This window comes from Anser cygnoides, chromosome 5 (assembly GCF_040182565.1).
Source record: "Anser cygnoides isolate HZ-2024a breed goose chromosome 5, Taihu_goose_T2T_genome, whole genome shotgun sequence".
NCBI lineage: Eukaryota > Metazoa > Chordata > Aves > Anseriformes > Anatidae > Anser > Anser cygnoides.
In genome coordinates, this window is record NC_089877.1 from 43110685 (window position 1) to 43132054 (window position 21370).

The 21370-nt window shown below is 45.0% G+C and overlaps 1 protein-coding gene across 6 annotated transcripts in view; it reads left to right on the top strand.

Moving 5' to 3' along the window:
• ESRRB (estrogen related receptor beta) overlaps positions 1-21370 on the top strand; it is a 170839-nt gene that overhangs the window by 46268 nt on the left and 103201 nt on the right. Inside the window, exon 1 of one of the 6 annotated variants that reach the window (XM_013185579.3) lies at positions 18138-18223. The exons of the other annotated variants lie outside the window; for them this stretch is intronic. The gene's annotated coding sequence lies outside the window, so the exon portion shown is untranslated. Of the gene's footprint in view, positions 1-18137; positions 18224-21370 lie in introns of those variants that run through there. 6 annotated transcript variants of the gene reach the window in all.

Here is a 21370-nt window from a genome sequence, read left to right on the forward strand (position 1 = left end):
TCTTCTGGCACGTGGGCTCATGTAGTGTGTGTTTAAGGAGGATGCAATTACTGGTGCTTCTGGTGTGTTTGTGAAGGGTTAAACGATGGGGGCTGAGAGCCGGGGCTTCTCCTGGGGAATAAGGACTAGCCAGAAGAATTGATTGTCTTGGCTTATTGATCCTTCAGGAAACAGCACTGAAGTGATAATGCTGTTCCTGCCACTTTCAGGCACTTTGTACCAGCAACATCCTCTGTTTACCTAGAATAGTGCAAAGGCAGAGCTGTTCCGTTGCTAACCCATCCCAGAAAAAACCTGTGCTAGACATGTGTCAAGTTTACCACTTGTCTGTCTGCTCCCAGGGAGATGTGCGTGTGCAGGGAGGCAGCTCAGCAAGTGCTACTGCCTTATAGTGGCTAACGTGGTTCTAGCCACGTGCATGGGCTGGTGGTGGTGGGGTGATGAAACACCCCACGGGCTTTGCACTGAAGCTTCAAACCTACCCTGAGAAGTCAGGCATTTCTTTCTGGCACCAGGGCGGTTGATGGAGAAACACCGACTTGCTACAGGAGCTGCTGCAGGAGCAAAGCTTTCTGTCTGCTCAGCTGTGCCCATGCCTGTAGGTGCATGAATCAGATGTCCAAAGGGCACAGCATGTGGAGCGGCAGCCCTAAAGGTCTGTTGGGTGCTTCTGTGACTTTGGGGGGGGAGGGGGGGGGACACACACGCTTTCCTGCCTGTTTCTGGGCTGTGGGACCCTCCTTGCAGCACAGTGGGCTGGGGAAGCTCTCACACTGTTTCCCCTCAGGCACCAGTTGCAGTCAGCTTGCAAATTGGGCTTGGCTCACAGCCTTAGCTAGACCATTGCTGATGACTACAAATTTGGACTCTCACTTGCAGAAATAAAAGGGCAGCTTGCTCATCGTGCTCCATATCTCCTTTTCTCCCTGCTTTGTGCTCATGTGCTTTGTACCCTTTCCATTTCTGGATGTGTTGTTGTGTTACAAGGAGGCTCGGACAGGTCTCTGCAGCTTCCCAAAGCCAGGTCAGAAGGCCGTGAAAGCTTGGGCCCATTTGGAGTGGATTACAGCATCTTGCAGAAAGCCAGGAGGGCCAAAAAAGCTATTGTGAAACGTTTCTTTATTAAGTCAGGCCAGCTTATATATAGAGATACGCAAATAACTTAGAGCCATTTAATTACCCTATATATCATTTCTATAGTTCATCTTCTTTGATGTTGCCAACAACTTTGCTGCTGTGCTTGATGTTTTACTTTACATCTCCACCATGTGAAAGGAAATGATGAGAAAAATTGCAGCTTCCTTTTAAAAGAAAGAAGTGTCTAGACTGCAAGGTTTCAGGGAGCAACTAGAAAGCATAAAGCCAGCTACTTTTTTTTTTCTTTTGGTTGGTTGGGGGGATAAGATAATATAATTACGTTTATTTTGGGACTTGATCAGTAGTTGAACATTTGAGGCTTACTGTACTGAGTTTAATATAGTATGCAACATTGTGTATTATGTAATGTAAAATTATTATCTATTACTTAATAAACCTCATGCTGTGACTGTTCCACTTTTGTTTAACTAGCTCTCAGTCCATGGCTACGAGTTGTGCTGGCAGCTTTGACTGTTGCTTCCATTTTGCCCTTGTTGTTTATATCATGACACAATCCCCACTCTTGGGGCTGCTGCATTTATTTACGAGGCCACTTCTGTCCTGAAGACCCTACAATCTGATTCAACACAAGAGACTACCGGGAGCAGAGTCAGTCATGAAGTCTGTGGCAATAAGAAAGTTGAGGGTAACTGAGACAGGAATTTGTGGTAATGCATTGCTGCGAGTGTGGTTTGTTTTGAATGCAGGTGGCTTTACTTACTGTGCACTTAACTGAAAGATACAGAAAAGAAAGAAAAAAGTATGCCCCTTTATGTCACTGTGTAAAACCTGACTAATTCTTTGCTTTGCAAAATTAGCACCTCCACTTCCTTAGCTAGAAGAGGCCTCTGCTACATATTCACAATATCTTTGTACACATCTGTGTGTTTTCCTCTTTTTATTCTAACAATGTAGTCATTTTCTTTTTTTAACAAAAAATATTTCTTAGGAAACAGACTTCAAAGAAACCAAAGGAAGTATTTTTTCATATAACACAAAATTAAACTGTTGGATTTGTTGGCCCTGGCGTCATTCAGTAGCAAGTTATTGGTGAACTCCAGAAGATATCAAGGAATTAATGGAATATGTGGTCTTATCAGTGGAAAATACAAATTGTGGTCTAAAGGGAACAGTCTAAGCCATAAAAGCACAGTAAGGTAAAGAGCAGGGACAACATTCTCCTTTGTTAGTGTTTCCCTAAGCACGTGCTAGTGGCTGTTATCAGAGATGAAAGATGGAGCTAGCTGACTTCTGAACTTCACCTGGCGTGGCTGTCCTCATGGCTTCTGTTGTGAGTAGAACTGGTGTTGTCACTCAGTGCGGGTAGCTGAATTATTTATGTTGATACCACATTACAAACATACAGCATTTATATTTTGTTTACGCTCAAATGGTTTTCTACAGTTACAGGCCACGTTCCCAAAGCTGTGGAAGTTCCTGGGGTAGATAAGCCACCATGAAAGTAGCAGTGAAGACAAGAATGCAGTCAGGGAGAGAGGCGAGGCTCAGCACAAATGATGCTTCCTGACTTTACCCTTTCTGACCAGTACCGTGTGCCTTCCCCCAGGCTGGGTGCCTTTTGCAGTGGAATTTGCAGGGCAGAGAAAGGCCCAAAGGAAAAGAGGAAATGGATTAGAGGATGTGTAATACCAGACTATGCTGAAGCTGTGAGCTGTGTAACATCCTCTGCTCCGCACTGCATAGGGCTGCAGAAGGTTTAGTCACCTAATGGGGTTTTGTCTGGTGGTGTGTTGAGTCAGAAGAGCATTGCATTGCTGTATCACCTGCTTGAGAAGATTTGTTAAGTGGGAACTATACTATAACAGCCAGCAGTTTATTTGCATTCTGATGCTTGTTCCATGCAACTACAGCAATGCTTCCAGCTTCATCTTTCCTATCTGTGAGTGAGGGGGTGTGGTGGGCCTGCAGTTCCTTATGCAGTGGAACATCTGGGAACATCTTCCCACATGTTCCCAAAGCTCTTGGTTACCTGACAGAGGAGGCATTCAGACAAACAAAAGATATTTTGCTTATAAATTGAGGGTCCAGTGTGAAAAAGGGAAAGGATCGCAAACTTTTGTGCACTCAGTGGTTACATGGAGCAACCTGCTGTTTGTCCAACGCCTACCTTGTGAGCCCAGAGCACTGAAAAAGTGCCGTTATCTGTTGAAAATTGTAGTTTGGTGTTTTGGCTCTTTCCTTCCCCCCAAGGATTGCATGAGTCTTCTCCAATGTAGCCATCTGTAAACCTGTGTAAACTTGGAAGCTGTGTCAAGTAGTTTTGCTGCTTAATGTATGTCTTCAGTAAAACTTGAGTGAGTGCCTTGGGGCTTCTGAGCAAATTTCTCTTTCACAGCCCGGAAGTCACCTCTGTAGTGAGAGGGCAGCTCTGCATTACTTTCTGGGGAGCAAGAGAAGGCCAGGCAGGGGGCAACAGTGCCTCCTGTCTTGGTTCAAATGTTGATATTCTTTTACATGTTTCTACTATACTTTGCATCGCTAGGTACTGATCCACATTGGAGTCAAAACCCAGATCTCTTACGCTGAAGTCCTGATAACTGCTCAGACCTGAAAAACTCATGACAGGCCTGGACTGGTGGGGAACCATGCTAGCTGTAGCTCTCCAACCCAGCCAGAAGTATTCCCAATTTTCCTTTTTTTTTTCTTTTTTGAGCCCATCAATAATGTGGGGCAATTATGTGACTATAGACTGATATTGTACAAAAATATGTTTGCACCATTTACTATTTAAAAGTTGAGCCAAGCAGGAATTTATGCTGCTGGTTTCCCATTCATCTGGGAACTGCTGCAACTTCGGTAAAGGCACGTTTCTGCAGAGAGAGGGCTCGAGCTGCTAATTTGACTGTAGGAGTTTATTTCTGGAATGCAGCAGTGTTTCACCAACGGAGCAGCTGTCCTGGAAACACTTACCACACGGGGTCATTTTCTTCTCTGTGTGTAATCGACAAAGCCACCCCAGTTAATCTGAATCCTTTTAAGTCTCCTTAACTAGACCACAGGGAGTGCAAAGAGGTCTGCAGAACTCTGACCTCCTTCACTTCCTTCTCCTATCATTAGGGAAGAAAAAAATACTCCCTTCTTAAATGTCCCTTAAAGGAGAAGCCTGTAATCTTTTCTGAGTATGGAAAGCTGTTTCTGTCAGTAACGTGCTACTGATTTGGGGGAAGTGTTGGTCCTGTATTTTCTACAGATATTTTGTGACAGTAGCTCTACCTCTTCTATGGTTCCCAGCTGTTCAGGGATGTAGAATCACAGCAGTCAGAGGTGGAAAAAGCTTCTTAGCTTTCAGTCCTTTTTATTCTGTCTGATTTGCTTTGCTTGCACAACTTTCTTCCATGCCTTGCTGGGATGACAGTCCTACAGCTTGAGTCCTTCTGCTACCACAGAATGTTTACTGGTTACTTGGTTTAAATTCTGTCTTAATTTCTTCTCTTTTTTTTCTCTCTAGTTTCCTCTTGTTTCCTTCCTTGCTGTTTCCACTCTTCAATACTCCTTGGACTTGAATCCTATCTCTAAATCCTCCTTTCCTCAACAAAACTAAATGTTTTTTTTTTTGCCCCCAGTAGCACTTTGCATCAGTCTCTTGCACTGCTCTGTAACTTTTATTATATTTCTCTTGGAAAGGTTTTGCTCTTTGAGTTTCGTGATTCCCTTCCATACCTTAAACCTGTCTTCTAAGCCAGGGTGCAAGGCTGCAGGTAGCAGTTCTTTATGGGCAGGAGGACATTCTCTCTCGAGCTTGGAGAAGGCCTTTTTCCAGAGGCTGCCATGTGGCAAGTCGTACACCTGCGGTCCGGGCCAGCCTCTCTGCAGCCATGGTGGGTGCATCAATAAAGCTCTGCAATGGAAGTCTGCATCTGCCAGGATTCAGGGACTGCTTCTTCAGTCAGGTACTTGAAACTGAGAACACATATTACCCCTACAGCTGCTGTCTCCTCTTCCCCCAGGCTATGCTAGCGTAGTTTTTCAAACGAGTAAGTATGACTGGGGGTTCCTAAAAAATTAACCATGTCATGAAGGATTTTTTCCCCTACCATCAGTTGTTTCTGCAAGTGATTAAAAAAAAAGACACCTCACTGTATTCGGCTAGAATATTTAGCATATTTAAGAATCTAATTTCAGAGTAAGAAAGCTCTAGAAAAATATTCAGGGGATTCAGTGTTTTTCTTTTGTAACATCCTCTCTTTCCAGGTGAGTGATGGGGTGAACGTAATTAGTCCTTGGTAACCATTATGGAAGAGTACAATCTGTAAAGGTGGTTGTGATCCATTTGGAGAAAAGGCACTATAAATTTTACTAAGAGCCAAGGGGCAGTAAGTTGTAGTAGGAAAGCGAGTCTTGCTAGCATTGTTTTAGAAGCTAAGGTTTGAGAGATGTTGCAGAAAGGAGAGGTGAGCAGTTTTTGAGAGCAGCCTGGTATGACAAACCAGAGGGCTAGTTGGAGAACAACAGTGTGTGGCTTTAAGAGGCCTTCAATAGGCAGTAGAATAGTACATTGCAACTTAATAGAGAAAAATAGAGAAATATTATCTCAATACTATGACAGTCTCTTCTAATGGAACATGGCTATAGTCACTTGAAATTAAAGGATAGATTTGTTTTATCTGTTAAAACTAGATCGGTGGCTGGTTAGCCAGAGTATATGAAGTTCGAAGAGCAAAGTTTTCCTCTCCTGTTTATGAGCATGTGTCACAGCAGAGTCCATGGCTTGACTTCAGGCTTCCAATGCTCCCATATTAAAAATGCATATTGTAGCAGTAAAGGCAAACCTGGGCAGAGTAGCAGTGGTGTTGGCTGTTTGACGGGCAGCTCTCTTCCCTCATTTTGTAACCCTGATGTGGTAGATTTATAAAATATATTTTTCCTATAGGCAGCTTACTCTATGAAGCTTGAATAAAATTTTAAAATAAAGCAGGTCTTAAATAAAATAAAAATCAAGACATGAACAGATTTAAATGGCCACTTGTTTATTATAATGTATAAGAAATTGCTTTATAAAAACCATTTGTGATTCTTCTTTGTTGAAGCTTCTAGGGAACCAAAAAGTTCTGGATAGTACAACACAAACGCTTCTTAGTGAACGGTTTCAACAGAACAAAGCAGGCGCTGTATTTGTATACATTTGTCTTGCTTTCTACAACTCTTAAAGAATCAAAAGGAATCTAAACAGAGTTTAGGGTAGACACACACTGCTTTGGTGCTGTAACTCCTGTAGTGATCTGTTACCTTCTCAACATCAACATCTTCTAGAGAGACACACAGCCTTGATTTAAAGATATTGTGATAGATTATCCAGAATGCCTCATGGCATGTTATCCCAGTGGCCAGTTCCTGCCATTTAAAAATGAAAACATGCTCTTTATTGCAAAGTGGAATTTGTCTAGTTCTGGATACTAGGAATAGTCTTGTCTTACATCCTTTTAAAGCTAGATTAAAGAACTCTACTATTAAATTTCCCCCCCACTTACAATTAGATCAGGTCACTCCTTAGACTGTTCTTGGAATTAAATTTATTATGCTTCTCAGATCTCTCACTGGATAGTCTTTGTTTCCAGCAAGTACTGGGCTGACAGCATCATGCTTTTTAATTCAGTAATTATGTCTTTCAGTCTCCTTCTGTCTCAACCACGTCATCATTTACCTGCACAAAAATGGAAATTTTAAAAGAAAAATACCCCAAACATAAGTAAAGTATCTGACATTACAGCAGCTGTGAAAGTGTATTAGCAACATGGAGACCATATGTCATGTACACCTGGGCTTATAGTAATCTGTCTTGTGGTCAGTTTGAATTAAACTACCCTTTTCGCATTTTTAACTCAGATCACCTCCTCAGTCTGAGCTGTAAATTCATGTGTGTCAACTGGTGGAAACAAATTATTGTCCTACTATACCTGGCATTGGTGTAGGCTCACCTTGAGTACTGTGGTGTAGTTTGGGGTTCCATAATATAAGGACATAAAAAAATATATTAGAATGTGCCTGAAGGAGGGTCAGTGAAGATGGTGAAAGGACTAGAGGGTGTGACTTATGAGGAGAGTTTCTTGGTTTCTTCAGCTTGGAGGAGACTAAGGGGTGACCTCATTGCTGTGTACAACCTCCTCGCAAGGGGGATCTGAAGCCGATTCTTCTCTCTGGCGACCAGTGATAAGATCAGAGCATCACAGAAAGGTTAGGGTTGGCAGGGACCTCTGGAGGTCATCTGGTCCAATCCCCTCCTCGAGCCAGGACACCCAGAGCAGGTTTCCTAGGACCATGTCCAGGTGGCTTTTGAAGATCTCCACAAAGGGGAGACTCTACAGCTTACCTGGGCAACCTGTGCCAGTGCTCCATCACCTGCACAGCACAGAAGTGCTTCCTGAGAGGGAAGCTTCCTGTGTTCCAGTCTGTGCCCATTGCTTCTTGTCCTGGCACTGGGTACCACTAGAAAGATCCTGACTCTGTTGTCTGTGCACCCTCCCTTCAGCTATTTATATACATTGATGGGATCCCCCTGAGCCTCCCCTTCTCCAGGATGAACAGTCCTAACTCTCTCGGCCTCTCCGCACAGCAGAAGTGCTCCAGTCCCTTCAGCATCCTGGCAGTCCTGCATTGGACTATCTCCAGTACATCCGTGTCTTTTGTGTACTGGGTGGTCCAGAACTGGATGTAGCACTCCAGATGTGGCCTTACCAGTGCTGTGTAGATGGGAAGGATCACCTACCTTGACCTGCTGGCACTACTTTGCTTAATGCAATACTGCATACAGGGAAGCTCAGATTGGATATTAGGAAAAAATTCTTCACTGAGAGGGTGGCAGGCACTGGAACAAGCTTCCCATGGAAGTCGTCACAGCCCCATGCCTGTCAGTGTTCAAAAAGTGTGTTTAGACAACATTTTTAGATATATGATTTAACTCTTAGGTTGGCCTGTGTGGAGTCAGGCATTGGACTCCATGTTTCTCGTGTGTCCCTTCTAACTCAGGATATTCCATGATTTTAAGGGACACAGGACAAATGTGGGAATGAATAAGTGGGGTGGGAAGGACAGTGGGATCTCCTCTTTCAGCACCAGATGTGGATTAAAGCATAGATGCAGCCTATGTAGAGAGACTTTTTTTTTTTCCTACAATCTGATTTGTAAGAGCCAAACTCCTAAAGGAGAAAAACAGGCAAGGACAACAAAGTTTTATGCTCTTTGAATGTAACAGGTGTTATCTTTATGAAATTAAAGGGATATCTACACTTCTGCGGGGCGGGGGGGAAGAGATGTGGTTCTTTGCTTGGTAATTTTCAAATGAAAATGTTATATTAAAATCTCCCAGAGAAAGAAACTCAGTATGCCCTAAGAGACTTTGGCCTTTGCCCATACTGCATGTGGCAGAATGTAGTTGTGTTGCTCCAGGAAGAATATGGGGAAGAAATCCTGGGTTGGGTACTGCTATGTTCATACTTGCTCCTTTTGCACAGGAACGGTTGTTAAGAACTGAATTATTTCAAGCAAGTTGTGCTCTGAAAGAGAATGAGTTCATATAAGATCAGAACTAGTAGCCCATTGTTAGGTGCGTGAGGGAATGGGTTTGCTTCCGTCTTGCAGGATTTTACAATATTTGATTATCTCTTCCATTGACTACCCCGACCTGCCTACTATAATGCGATGAGAAGGCCACCTCCTTTCATCCACCTTCACTAGGATATTAGGCTAGTCAAAATCAGACCCTGTGAATGAATCTCTTTTTTCCAAATTAGAGTCTTGCTGTCAAGAGAGCAATTTTAAATGCTTTAACAAAGAATTCCGGTACCAGTTGGTAGATATGTTGAATTGTTAATACACTCACTATAGCCATATCCCTAAAAAGAAAATACTTGGATTATGAAATCAAGGTAATGGGGCTTCGTGCATGAGAATTGCAGCTGCTGGGGTGAAATATGCTTTTCTTTGTACTTTCTCTGAATAATGTGATTGTTTGTGATATGGCCAGTCTAAGACTTATGGAAATAGCTTCTCAGCTGGTGTAAACCAGCACAGCTGTGGTGAAACCTAACAAGCTCTGCTAGCGTATACCACATTACAACTTGGCCCTTGATGTCCTTAGATGGATGTTTCCTTGCTTTTAAGTGGTCAGGTTTTGTACGTGCTGTGGGTAAATACAGGGTTGTCAGCAAACTAATGCAACCCTAAGCATGGTTCTGACACAGGATTTTCCTTTCAGGCTGTACCTACTTGAAGGGAAATACTCCTCAGGTAAGTAGAACACAGTGGAGAACTGAGTGAAAGAGTGAGGGGGAATGGTGGTGACTAGCAAGTCCAATCTGAGTTGATGTTACAGCACCTCAGACCAAGGCAAAAAAAGTGGGCAGGTCGCAAATGTTGGCCTTTCCATGAGACTTGACAGTATTGTATGGAGGCAGGACATCATGAAGCAATGATGTGGTGTTTCTGCTTTGTACCGCTCTGGTGAGACTTTCAGCTCTGGGCACTAGAAGCAAAAAAAATGCAGAGAAAACTTGGAAGGTAGTAAGAGAAGAACAACAAAAATGATGACAGAGCTGGAGGGATTGTTTTTATGAGGGAAGATCAAAAGAACTAAATATGTGGAGCTTGGCTAAGTGATGACTAAGAAGGGAACATGAAAACTACCTACAACTGTTTGAAGGATATAAACACTAGAGGTGAGCAAACAGCAGGGAGAAATAGTCTATGAATTTGAAAGTCATTTTCAGTTCAACCATGTTTCCACCCTTTAGTGCTCACTTTCTGTTAAGACTTGTGCTTTACCGAGGATGTTTTCAGGGAAAAGCACACTTGAATAGTTCAAATGCTTCAGTATCTACAAGGGAGTTCTGAAATGTAAGTTCAAGCTTAAAATGTGAAATTTGCTTTACCTTGCATAAGTCACCTAATGCTAATCAACAATATGCAAATTTCCTGTATGGCAAGGCAAATATGTGGGATGAAAACTATACTTCCAGTTTTACATGGTACTTGTGTCCTTCCCTGATGGATTTACTTAGTTAACTGAGCAATGCAGGATAGGCTCCAGCTGCTTCTATCAGCTTTGCACAAAAGGTGAGGCATTTGCTCTTGTTGACAGGCTGTATTTTATAAGTGGTATGATTTGCATGTTGATCTGTTGGGGGAGATTTTTTTTTTTGTTTGACAGCGGTTAAAAGTGACTAGAGCACAAAACATGAGCATGTTACATATATGAGGGCTGTTGGTGCAGTGTTACGAAGCTGTGCAGATATGCTTGTGTGCTGCAAAGGAGGCTTTCTGTAACTCGTTTGTGGGCAATTCATAAGCTTAGAAAGGTGAATTTAGCTTCTGTGACCCCCATGGATAGTTAGTGCAATTGAATTGAGAGGAGTTTTAAGAAAATGTTGTCTTAATGGTGAAATTTTCTCCTTCTGGAGGTCTATTTGTCATTTAAAGCACTTGGGCAAAGCAATGGAAGCAGGTGCTGGGCAAGCCTCAGGTGAACTGACTAATTTGGTAAGTCATTTTCAACTTTGGTGATTTGTGAATTCAGGCATTAAATTCTGTGTTAATACTCGTCAATAGACTTGTCTACGCATCTTCCCCTGTTAATGCAGGATTGATGCATGCCGCTCAGCAAATGACAAGAAATACACAGTCAGCTGTGTAGACACACTCTTTAAGGAAATGCCTCTCTGGAAATGACTGTGTGTATGTATGCATGCATCAATCCATACTGTACACAGAAACTACAGGCATTGACCTATGCAAACACACACCAAATTATCGCTTCCTATAAACAAATTAGCATGCTTTAAAAGGTGAAAAGCTCTATAAAATTGTCTGCCCTGTTGTTTATGGCATGAGCAGAGGATGCACTACATTACAGAGGAGCTCACATTTCTCTCTTCTCCCCCCACCCCTCTCTAAATGGACGTGTGCTCCGTCCGTTTCACCATTGTTCCTGCCAGCCCGATCCCAGCAGGGGTTCCCTAATTAGCAATCTCTTCATTTCCAATCAAAGCACAAAGCGGCCCCAAAAGCCTCTCTTTATGAGGGAGCTGAGCGGTGGCTGGGGACGTGGAGTGGGATAATTGCCTTCGCCACTGGCAGCAGTAAGCAGCCTGGCTAATTCATTATTGTAATAACTTTGCTTGTCCTTGGGGAGGGGGGGCTAGGGTGAGGAGGACTGAGCCTGGCGGTGCTAGCTGAGGACAGGGGGAAGGGGGAATCCAGCCAGGATTGAGGTAGAAGATGGGGACAATTGGCAGGAAAGGAGAAACTATTTGAGATTTTTTTTCCCCTCTGTCCCCCCTTAATAATTTGAGGAGGGTGTTAATCTGTGGCATGGCAGACAGTGCTCCCTCAGCAGGACTACTGAGTGCACCCTTCTGCTCTGCCCTTGTGTTCACAGAGGGGGCATCCTGCAAAGGCATGTAGCACATAACCTGGTCCCAGGAATGTCGGGGAGGCTGAGGCTTGGTGGGTGAGGAGGACCCAGGGGTTGTCTTTCAGTCTGAGTAGAAAAAGTTGAGGCTGCAGCCTTGAGATAAGGTTGAATGACTCAGCTGCCCACACCCAGCAGTCTGTGGCATTCAGTGATGCACGAGAAGTCACCAGTCCTTGTGTGGAGTCTGCTGTGCTGTGTTTATTCCACACAAATAGGAGCTGACAAATCTGCGGCAGAGCTTTCTTCCTATCTATTGTCTCCTTAAAATACCTTTAATCACTTACCCACCTTCGTGTGGGCTGTAGCTTTGACTTCACTGGGGCGCTGCTGGCTTCCAGTAGCAACCAAGGCTCTGCCCTTGTGAACAGACCACTAGGCTGAGATGCAGGCAGCTGCTAGGAGCTGCTAAAGGGAATAGGCAGAGGTGGTGATTACTGATTACTTGAAAGTAATACGGAAATGTCCGTGGTGTGGCCCAGTAAGCTGTTTAGGTTGGTTGTTTTTTTTGAAATAGGTATGCGTTTGAAGTAGGTAGGACAAGTCATATATTTCTGGACCCACTGGTTCTTCTTTTTTTCTTCCTTTGTCCACATCTCATATTGGTGTTGGCTACACTAATTGGACTGATAGGACAGCTCCTTTTCCAGATCACTTAGAGCTGTTACTGCTGTGTACGTTCACTGAGCTCGTCACTCTGGTACTGTCACCATTCACGTTCCTGCAGTGAGATGGCTGGTAACGTACCTATGCATTTTACTGCCAAAGTTTTGTTTTTTTCACTGAAAATTATTATTTCTGGCATGAAGTAAACAAAAGAACCAGTAACATCAAAGTGCAGGTGTCAAACGTACAAATCCGAAGGTGGCAAAAGCAGTTTCCCATTAAACTACAGCACTGTATTAGTAAACACCCCATTCTGGAGCTATTTGTGGTGCAGTGGTGTTATGAAGAGGCACATGGAGCAAGTCCTCAGCATGATGCAAATTTCAAAAATTTCCCAAAGAGTTTTTAGCCACCTAAGACGCAAAATGCTTACAGGGAGACAGATGCTTCTGGGGTAGTTGTCTGAGACACTGGAGGCTTAATAGATGTTTGCAGCAGAACTTATAGTTGATTCCTGTGACCTGATTCCTGTGACCAGTGCTGTTTTCCCAGCTCCCTTGTGCTAGTTGCTGTCTGACGGGCTTCTCCACCTCTCAGCCAGGCATTCATCCTCTTCGAGGCTGTGCTGCCTGCAGCCAAATGAATGTCAGCTCAGCTGACAAGTAAGAATAAACTTCCTCTGCCCTGTACCAATGTGCGTGAGCAGTCCACAGTGGTGATGCTAGAGTCCCAGGAGAAAATGTCTTGATATCATTATTGTTATTTTCATGATCAGTGGTGTAGTCTTGGTTGTGTTGTGCTTCTTGCTGTCCAACGTAAACACTATACAGGGAAAGGCTCAGATGGGCCTGTGAGTGAGCACAATGGCTATCAGGGGATTTCAATCACTTGTTCTGTGTCCTGCTTCTGGATCTGGAACCTAAGGGTTGTTGTAGCAGTGATGAGGGAGTTGGACAAGCTGTGAGAGGTACACGTAGTGAGTTAACAGCAGTAACAGCACATGGGGTTGAGGTGAACTCATATACATAACCCTGTCTGTTAAAAATGGTATATCCCCATTTGTACATCTGTGGGATTCTCAATTGTGTGGTATGTCCTACACTTGCTTTGCGTTTTTTGCTCCAGCCCTTGAACAGCACCTTAATGGTGTGGAAGGTGTGCTGGCCAAGGGTTAGAGCCAGACACACAGTGGAAGAAACTTTTGAACAAACCATTTTCTTTCCTTGTGTTTCCAGCTGCTCAGGAATGAGGATCATCTGGAATCTCGTTCTTGATGCTTTAGGAAGCTAAAGACCTTTTGGTAAATAAATTGGGAACAGGCACTTGAAAGGGCTGAAAGACATCTGACATGCAGCACGCTGGCATAAGATTGATGGGATGTCAGGATATGGGCAAAGATGGATGAACTGGAGTAACAATGGACAGTTTAGTCTTGACTTCACTTTTAGTCCAAGACCCTAAATTGTTGCATCATTAGCAATTGCTTCTGGGGAGGTAAGAAATTTGTGGCAATGGGCATGAGAAGGAATATTAATGATCCAATTTCCAGCTGGGTTCCACTCCAAGGCCTTGCTGGGTGACGTGCATTTTTAATCATAACAAACCAGGATGAGAAGTTGTTTGCAGTGAGGCAGTCCTGTATGTGGAGCCACACTGTGTGACACTATGTTGTGGTTTAACCCTGGCCGGCAGCTAAACACCATACAGCCGTTCACTCACCCTCCCCCCTCCCTCTCTGGGATGGGGGAGAGAAACGGGAAAGTGAAGCCTGTGAGTTGAGATAAAGACAGTTTATTAAGACAGGAACATAATAATAACAATAATAATAATAATAGTGATAATGATAATAGTATTAATAATAATAATGTGTAAGAAAACTAGTGATGCACAATGCAATTGCTCACCACCCGCTGACCGATGCCCAGCCTATCCCCGAGCAGCCGGCCCCCCACCCCGGCCAGCCACCCCTATATATTGTTTAGCATGACGTCAGATGGTATGGAATACCCCTTTGGCCAGTTTGGGTCAGCTGTCCTGGGTCTGTCCCCTCCCAGCTCCTGCTGCACCCCCAGCCTGCTCGCTGGCAGGACAGAGCAAGAAGCCGAAAAGTCCTTGGCCTGGTGTAAACACTGCTCTGCAACAATTAAAACATCAGCATGTTATCAGCGCTCTTCTCATCCTAATCCAAAACATAGCACCCTACCAGCTACTATGAGGAAAAATTAACTCTGTCCTAACTGGAACCAGGACACACTATCTCAGACCTCTGCCTGCTGCTCGGAGGAGGCTGTCGAGTACAGCTGCTCTGCTGTGGGCTGGGCTAGGCTGGGCTGGACTGTGACTGTAGTAAGACCTGGATCGCCTAGGAATGCATCCATGGAGGGAGCCTAGTTATTATCTTGAATGGCCTAAACCTCTTGACCATAAGAAATCACTGAATTCAATTGGAGCTTCAGATCAAAACTGGCCCCAATCCCAAAAGGGCAGCAATATGATTTCTAAATGTTAGAAAGCCTTGTGCTAACACAATGCTGAATTCCCTGTTACCCAGTTTTTACAGTCTTGATGGTTTCTGTGCAAGGGTCATCTCACTTGTTTCTGTTTCTAGGAGGTGATTTCTCTGTCTTTCAGGGGAATGCAGTCTGGCTGAGTGATGTGCCCAACAGCAGCTTTGATCCTTTCAGTCTTGGGAAGGAGCGTGAGAGAATTTGGGAGAACCTTTGAGGTTTTCTGACCTTCTGAGATGTTTTTCATTCTGAACTTTCAGCCACAGGGAGCTCTTCTGTACTGCTCTAGGTGCCCATCATTGCATGGTTCAAGCAGTCAGGAGCTGTTTTTGAGGGGACATGAAGCCCCCTCACCTACGACTGGGTGTTCTGTGCTCATTTAGCAGTGGGACGTGCAGCTCTGTCCTTGATACGCATTTGCCAGCTGCCTACCTTAACTTACATGCTGAGCTTCAAGCTCTGTGTCTCAGGACAGGCCCCTGTTTACCCCTGTTTACTTTTCCTTCATCTTTTACTCTGTCTTGGTGACTGTAATTCCTTTGTAGGATTAAACGGCTAATAGTCACACCAGCGTTCTCATCCCACAGTTATCTGGTGTATGTGAGAATATGGTATAGAAGCACAGCCTTTTTGTGGCAGAGGTGTCTGATAACGTCTCTGTCAGAAGAATTAGCTTAGCTTTCTCAATACAAGCCTTACAGTGCACATTAGGCAGGACAGTCATTCCATCTAGCAGAGGGCAGGGGTGCTACAGGTACTCTCACTATAATACAGGGGTTTTGCAAGGAAGAAATACTTGTCTTGCAGCTCCTTGTGTGTGTTTTAAGGCCAAAATTAAGTATTGACTTTCCTGTTGTTCTCACCAATCATTCAGTTGCTCCCCTATTTTTTAGTGTTAACTCAAACTAGGGAAAAAGTACTGCATGTTTGGACCTTGTGGCATCATGTTTCATGTATATGGGAGAGGAAAGGTGGTTGGTGTTTGACATCCCAGTGCTCTTGCTCATTATTTTCAAGTAAACAAGGTGGAGGATCTGGAAGAGAGAATAGAAAAAGCCGTCCTGGCTTTTTTTTTTTCCCCATTAAACTGGGAGCTAGTGTTCTCTGGGATGGTCTGTGCTGACACAGCCATTTGTATTCTGTTGGGTGGAGTTAGAGCATTGCTGCAGAAGGATGGGATGCTGTCTGTCAGAAAAGGAATTTCTGAAAGAACATAGACACCTGCAAAATCAGAGCCAGCCAGGCCACTCGTGTCTGCCCCAGCTCCTGCCTGCCGCAGTGCCAGGGGAAATGCCAGCAGCTTGAAGACTTCTGGTTTGCTTCAGAATAAAAGTTATAGGATTCATGTAAGAGCTGTTTCACCTGAGGAAGGGAATTCACTGAAGTGGGTGAGGAGGGAGTGGGGAGAGGACGGGAGGAGCTGCCTTTCAACATCCACAGTAGATGCTGCCTCTGGCATAAGCGCCCTGGTTGGAGGACAGATCAAGGGGTTTGGACATGTTGTGTGCATGCAGCAAGTCTGGCCCTGAGAGAGGCACCCTTCCACTTGGCAAAGCCGCCTCGCTGCTGCTGCTTGATGCCCAAGCAGCCAACATGCCTCCTCCACAAAAGGCTTTGGTTTGAAATGTTGGAAACTGCAGTTCTGTGTGTGTGAGAGTGTGGGGATTGCACGAACAGTGGTCCCCTCCTGCACTGTGTGTGTGTGACAGGTGGATGTAGCTTGTTGTGATTATTTTTTTTTACGACTGTTTTTTGGTGAAGATGGATACCATTTGCTGAGATGGGTATTTGTTGCCTAGGCAAATCTCCCAGTGTATTTTCAGCAGCTGTACACGATCTCTGTGTGCGGTAGGTATGTGTGTGTGCATGTACATGCTTGTGTATGCCTTTATTTCCATGCTCCAGCTGCCTGCCTCTGATTTAAGGGCAGGTTTTATTCCCCAGCTGCCTCAGGGCTCCTCTTTTCTGATTGCATTAAAGTCTCCGTAATTCTCCCCTCATTAATGATTGGCATATTTTTACCTCTCACTAAAGGAGCTTGGAGGCAACTCCCGTGGGGCCCTGCTCGCCAAATGAAACAATTTCATCCTGCTCCAGAAACGCATTAAAAAGGGTTTGTCAGGATCTTATCGCTAGTTAGGGAAAGCTAATCAAATTACTTCTATTTATTAGCTGCTGCAGCAATGTGTCATTCCATCAAGTACAGGTACTGGGACAGGCGGGGATTGCACGGAGAGCTCTGTGCACTCAGTGCTGCTGTCTTGTTCTGCACGACACCATCTCATGCCAACGGAGGCTGCAGGGCCAGGAGAGGCTGTGAGCTTCCCTGCAACAGTGCTGCTGCCACCATTTCCACCAGGATTCCCCTCTGCTGCCCTTCTTTACTCATCTTTTCCAGAGCAATCTCCAAAGTGCCTTCTTAGTAGCACTCCTGAGCTTTTACCTTTGGTCAAGTTGCTTCTGCATTTGGTTGACCTCTTCTTGCTGTTACGGATAACGTTGTGCGATGGACTGTTTTGTTTTGAAATGCTTTGGGATTTATTTATTTTTTTTGCACAAGTTTAACTCAGTATTAAACCAGTCCAGGAACGATTTGTTATATGGTTTCTCTTTAGACCTGGGGGCTTACTGACAACAGTGGGGCAGGATCGTGGCAATTTGGAAAATAATAAACATAGGCATTACTTACTTTCTGAGTTTTTAAGGAAATTTACTTTTCAACTTTTTTGTAATTTTTTTAATCCATGTGGTTTAGAAAGGTAATGAAATTTGAGGGGCTGGGAAAGAAAACAACTGAGTTTTTTTGTTTTGTTTTGGAGTTTTTTGGTTTTTGTTTTTTTTTTTTTTGGGGGGGGGTGGGATAGGTTCCAAGGACCTAGCTGGGACCCTGAGAGCACCAGCTGTTGCTGGACTGATGCTGATTGCATGAGCAGTAGTGGTTTGTGGAGCAGGAGGTGTGAACTCAAAAGCTCACTTTTTTTTTTATGATTCCACATGTGGAACACGCTTTTCCTACATGCACAATGCACTTGTATTTGGAACCATATGCACACCCCGTTCTTGCACATGATCCTAGTCCCCAGGATGAGTGTACCTGCTTTGGGCATGCTCAAAAGGGATGCGGAAGCAGGTGCCTGAAATATACTTCTAAACTTTAGAAAATATAAGTCTACTTCCATTCCTTTACCATTTCTTTCATTTTGAAACTAAGCAAATTCATTGCTTGTATTTTGGATAAACATGAGTGTGCCAGTGAAAATGTGCCTATTTCCATGTAAAACTAGTCTCATATTAGAAAAAAAAAAAAACCCACAAGAATAAAACCATTTAGCTGGTGTATTTACATGAAGTGAAGTTTGTCTAAATAGGGTTACGGTGATTCACGATGATGATATTGCTGTGCACTTCGTGTAAACCTTTGCTGTTTTATTTTGTGCATACCAGGAACTTCACCTTAGCACAAAATCCTGGCAGTGGAGTGAAAACGTGCTGTTCCCATGAGTGTCTGTGTGGACATAATGGTGTGCACTTGGTGCTGGCTTCATTCAGGGTAGGTCTGTGCTGGTTTTTAGCGTTTTGCAGCGTACGTGCACGCGTGCACACTGTCTTTGCGCAGAAGTGATGGTGTGGGTAGAGCTTTGGCAGTGTTCTGGTACTACAAGCAATGATTTCTGGAGCTTGGGTTGCTGGGGGACACGTAAATCCCCCAGCTGCTATAGCTGTGTTAGTTCTGTGTGGTGTGAGGGGCTGCCAAGCTGCAGGGGCTCTGGGTGCCATTCCCAGGAGCAGCACCACAGCAGGATGAGTGGGGAAGTCTTGCCCCAGCAGCCCTGCGCAGTGAGCCACGCTCCAGCATCCTCATCATCCGCACAGTTCAAAAGGCAGGCCGGAGCAGTCCGTCACGTCCCACAAAAGGCTGTATCGATTGGTCTGCCGGAGCGTTTCCCGGGGTCCTTTATATCTCTCTGCCTCGTCGTCAGTAATGAAGAGGCCGAGCGCAGGGAGAGTCAGCAGATTCCCAGCTGCTGGGATTTCTTCATCTTCTCATCAGGATTTTAATTAGACACGTCCAAGAGGGCAGCACCGTGTGAGGGCGGGCGGGAGCTTTATCAAGCAGGCCACATCTTTAATTACTGTTTACTGACAGATAACAAGGGGGGGAAGGGGGGTGGTGGCAGAGATGGTTGTAGGGGGAAGCAGGGAAAGGACAGCAGTCCCCAGAGTGTGCACTCAGCCAAGGAGAAAGCCTTTACTAAGGATCAAGTGGAAATTGTTCCCCCTCCCCATCCTGCCATGCTGTTTACCTGTTGCCAAAGTGAGAAAAGTTCCCTTTGCCCCTTTCCTAGGAGGCAGGAGGTAGATCTGAAAGGTGTGAAGCGGTAAGGGCCAGAGATGTAAGGAATGAAAAGTGTAAGTTTGGTTAGAGAAAAATGAGAGAACTGTCTCCTCCAAGCTGCCGGGGTCCTCAGCTGAGCTGTCCTGTGCCTTCCCAGCCTTGGGCAGTCCTGTGGGTTTTCTGACACATCACAGTAGGAAGCAAAATCATTTCCTCCTCCTTCTGTTTGGGTTCAGCAGCCCCCCTGCCATTGCTGTTTTGTCCAAAAGAAACCTTCTTCTGTCTTTCCATGTGTCCTCGGCACTGGTGGCTTGAGAGCAGTCTTCTCTGTGGCTGCTGCTCTCACAGACTCCTTCCTTGCTCTTTCATGGGCCAGCTCTCCACTTGATGTGAAATCTTCTCTTCTGCCTGGCCCCAGAACTCACATCACCCCCCATGAGGAGTCTCCTTCCCCACGAGGTGTGTTTTGACACCATTTCTCCAGCTGTGCCCTGCTGGATCATACCTCTGTTCTTAACTGCAGTTGCCTCCTCGCTGATTTGTGTTATCCCTGGGAATGGTGTTATCTCATGGGAACGGAGTCCCCACTGAGGCGAGTGGCTGGGCCTGGCTGCTGTGGTGGATCTGTGCTCCCTGGCTCCGCCAGCCCTGTGGGCCCTGGGAGGCCCGCAGTGGAGTGCATTGACCGATATCCTGAGCTGGCGATCTGAGCTCAGCTGCCTGCAGCTCTCCAGAACTTTCCTCTGAAGTTCACGCTGCAGTCTAGGCGGTGTTTGTATCCACTGGAAGGTAGTCTGATGCTTCCAAAATGTTGCTTCACTGCCCAGCATGGAAAACTGGGCCTGAGCCAGAGCTGTCTTTCCCTCGGTGCCCACAGACTCTCCATGCTCTGAGCAGAACAAGATCTGGAGGATGTGCTTGGGATCAGCAAGGACTCAGTAATTGGACTGTTGTTCTTTCATTTTGCTACGCAGTAGCGAGCAGATTATAGAGCCCACATGTTATAGATTTCCTGTCATCCCTCATGAATCAAGCTCCACTGTCTTATTTACTGTCGGCCAAGGCCTGTGAATAACATCACCAAGGGATACGCTCTCACGCAGTTGTGCAAACACAGTGCAGAGCAGTTGCATGTGCCTTTGAGCTGTCAGTTCTCCTTCCCCCATCACAACACTTCAGCAAGGCTTTATGGAAGAGGAGGGCCCCCTGCTTCCAGTCTGAGCAGAATGGCTCCTGGCCTGCATGGGAGCTCGCTGTTTGTAACACTGGAGGTGAACCTTTGCTATCCCAACGATGTGAAGTTCCAAAAGTTATAAGGTGATGGCATTGCTCCTTTGCAGCTCCAGTCATTCTGTATGTTCTCTCCTGCATGTGCCAAGGAGGTGGACCTGCAGTGTCCTGGGAGCTGGTTCAGATGAAATCTGGCATGTCGTCACTGCTTGTCAGCAAGAAGAGATTGGTTTGTGCTCAGGGCACAGCACTGGAAGGCAGGACTGTGGGCACGGCTCTCTGCTCCATCGAGGACGTATGCTAAGGAATTTTGCTGCTCTACCCTAGTAGTGTAGTGAATGTAACAAATGATAGCTTTGATACCCAAGGGAACGGCATGGAGCTGCGACAGGGGAGGGTCAGGATGGGTGTTAGGAAAAGGTTCTTCACTGAGAGCGTGGTTGGGACAGGTCCCCAGGGTTGTGGCCATGGCACCGAGCCTGACGGAGTTCAAGAAGCAGTTGGACAAAGCTTTCAGACACGTGGTTTGATTTTTGGGTGGTTCCATGTGGAGCCAGGAGTTGGACTCAATGATCCTTGTGGGTCCCTTCCAACTTAGGATACTCTGTGATTTAACAAAAGATATTTTCTCAAGTTTCCCCAAACTTCAGCTCAAGATTTTGAAAGCATGTGAGAAATTGAATCCAACTGGAAGATTTATCTCAGCGAAGGGCTAACTTTTTTTTTTTTTTTTTTTTGGAACTGCAGTGAGGCATGGCTACCGAGTCAGCTGGAGTCCCCTAGAAGAGAAGGGAAATTTGACTTGTCTGCCACAAGCCAGCCTGCTAGTTGCAAAACCTGTGGCCTTCCAAGTGATAAGCTTAGAGACCTGGAGAGATGAAATCAGAGGGACTGAGGTGCTAATTTGTTTTTGTTTAGGCAGGTTAATATTTTTTTTCATTGAAATCTAGATATTAGACAAGGTCTGGTGAATGCCTCTTTAAATTGTAAGAGGCTCTGTTCAGGAGGAAGCAAAAAAGCCGGTTGCTATATCTATTGTTCTTAGAGCTGGAAGTAAGTGGGCTTTGAATGCAATGTGGGAGATTTCAGTTCTGAGTTACAAAGTTTGTGTTAGCAACAATACTGAAGCAT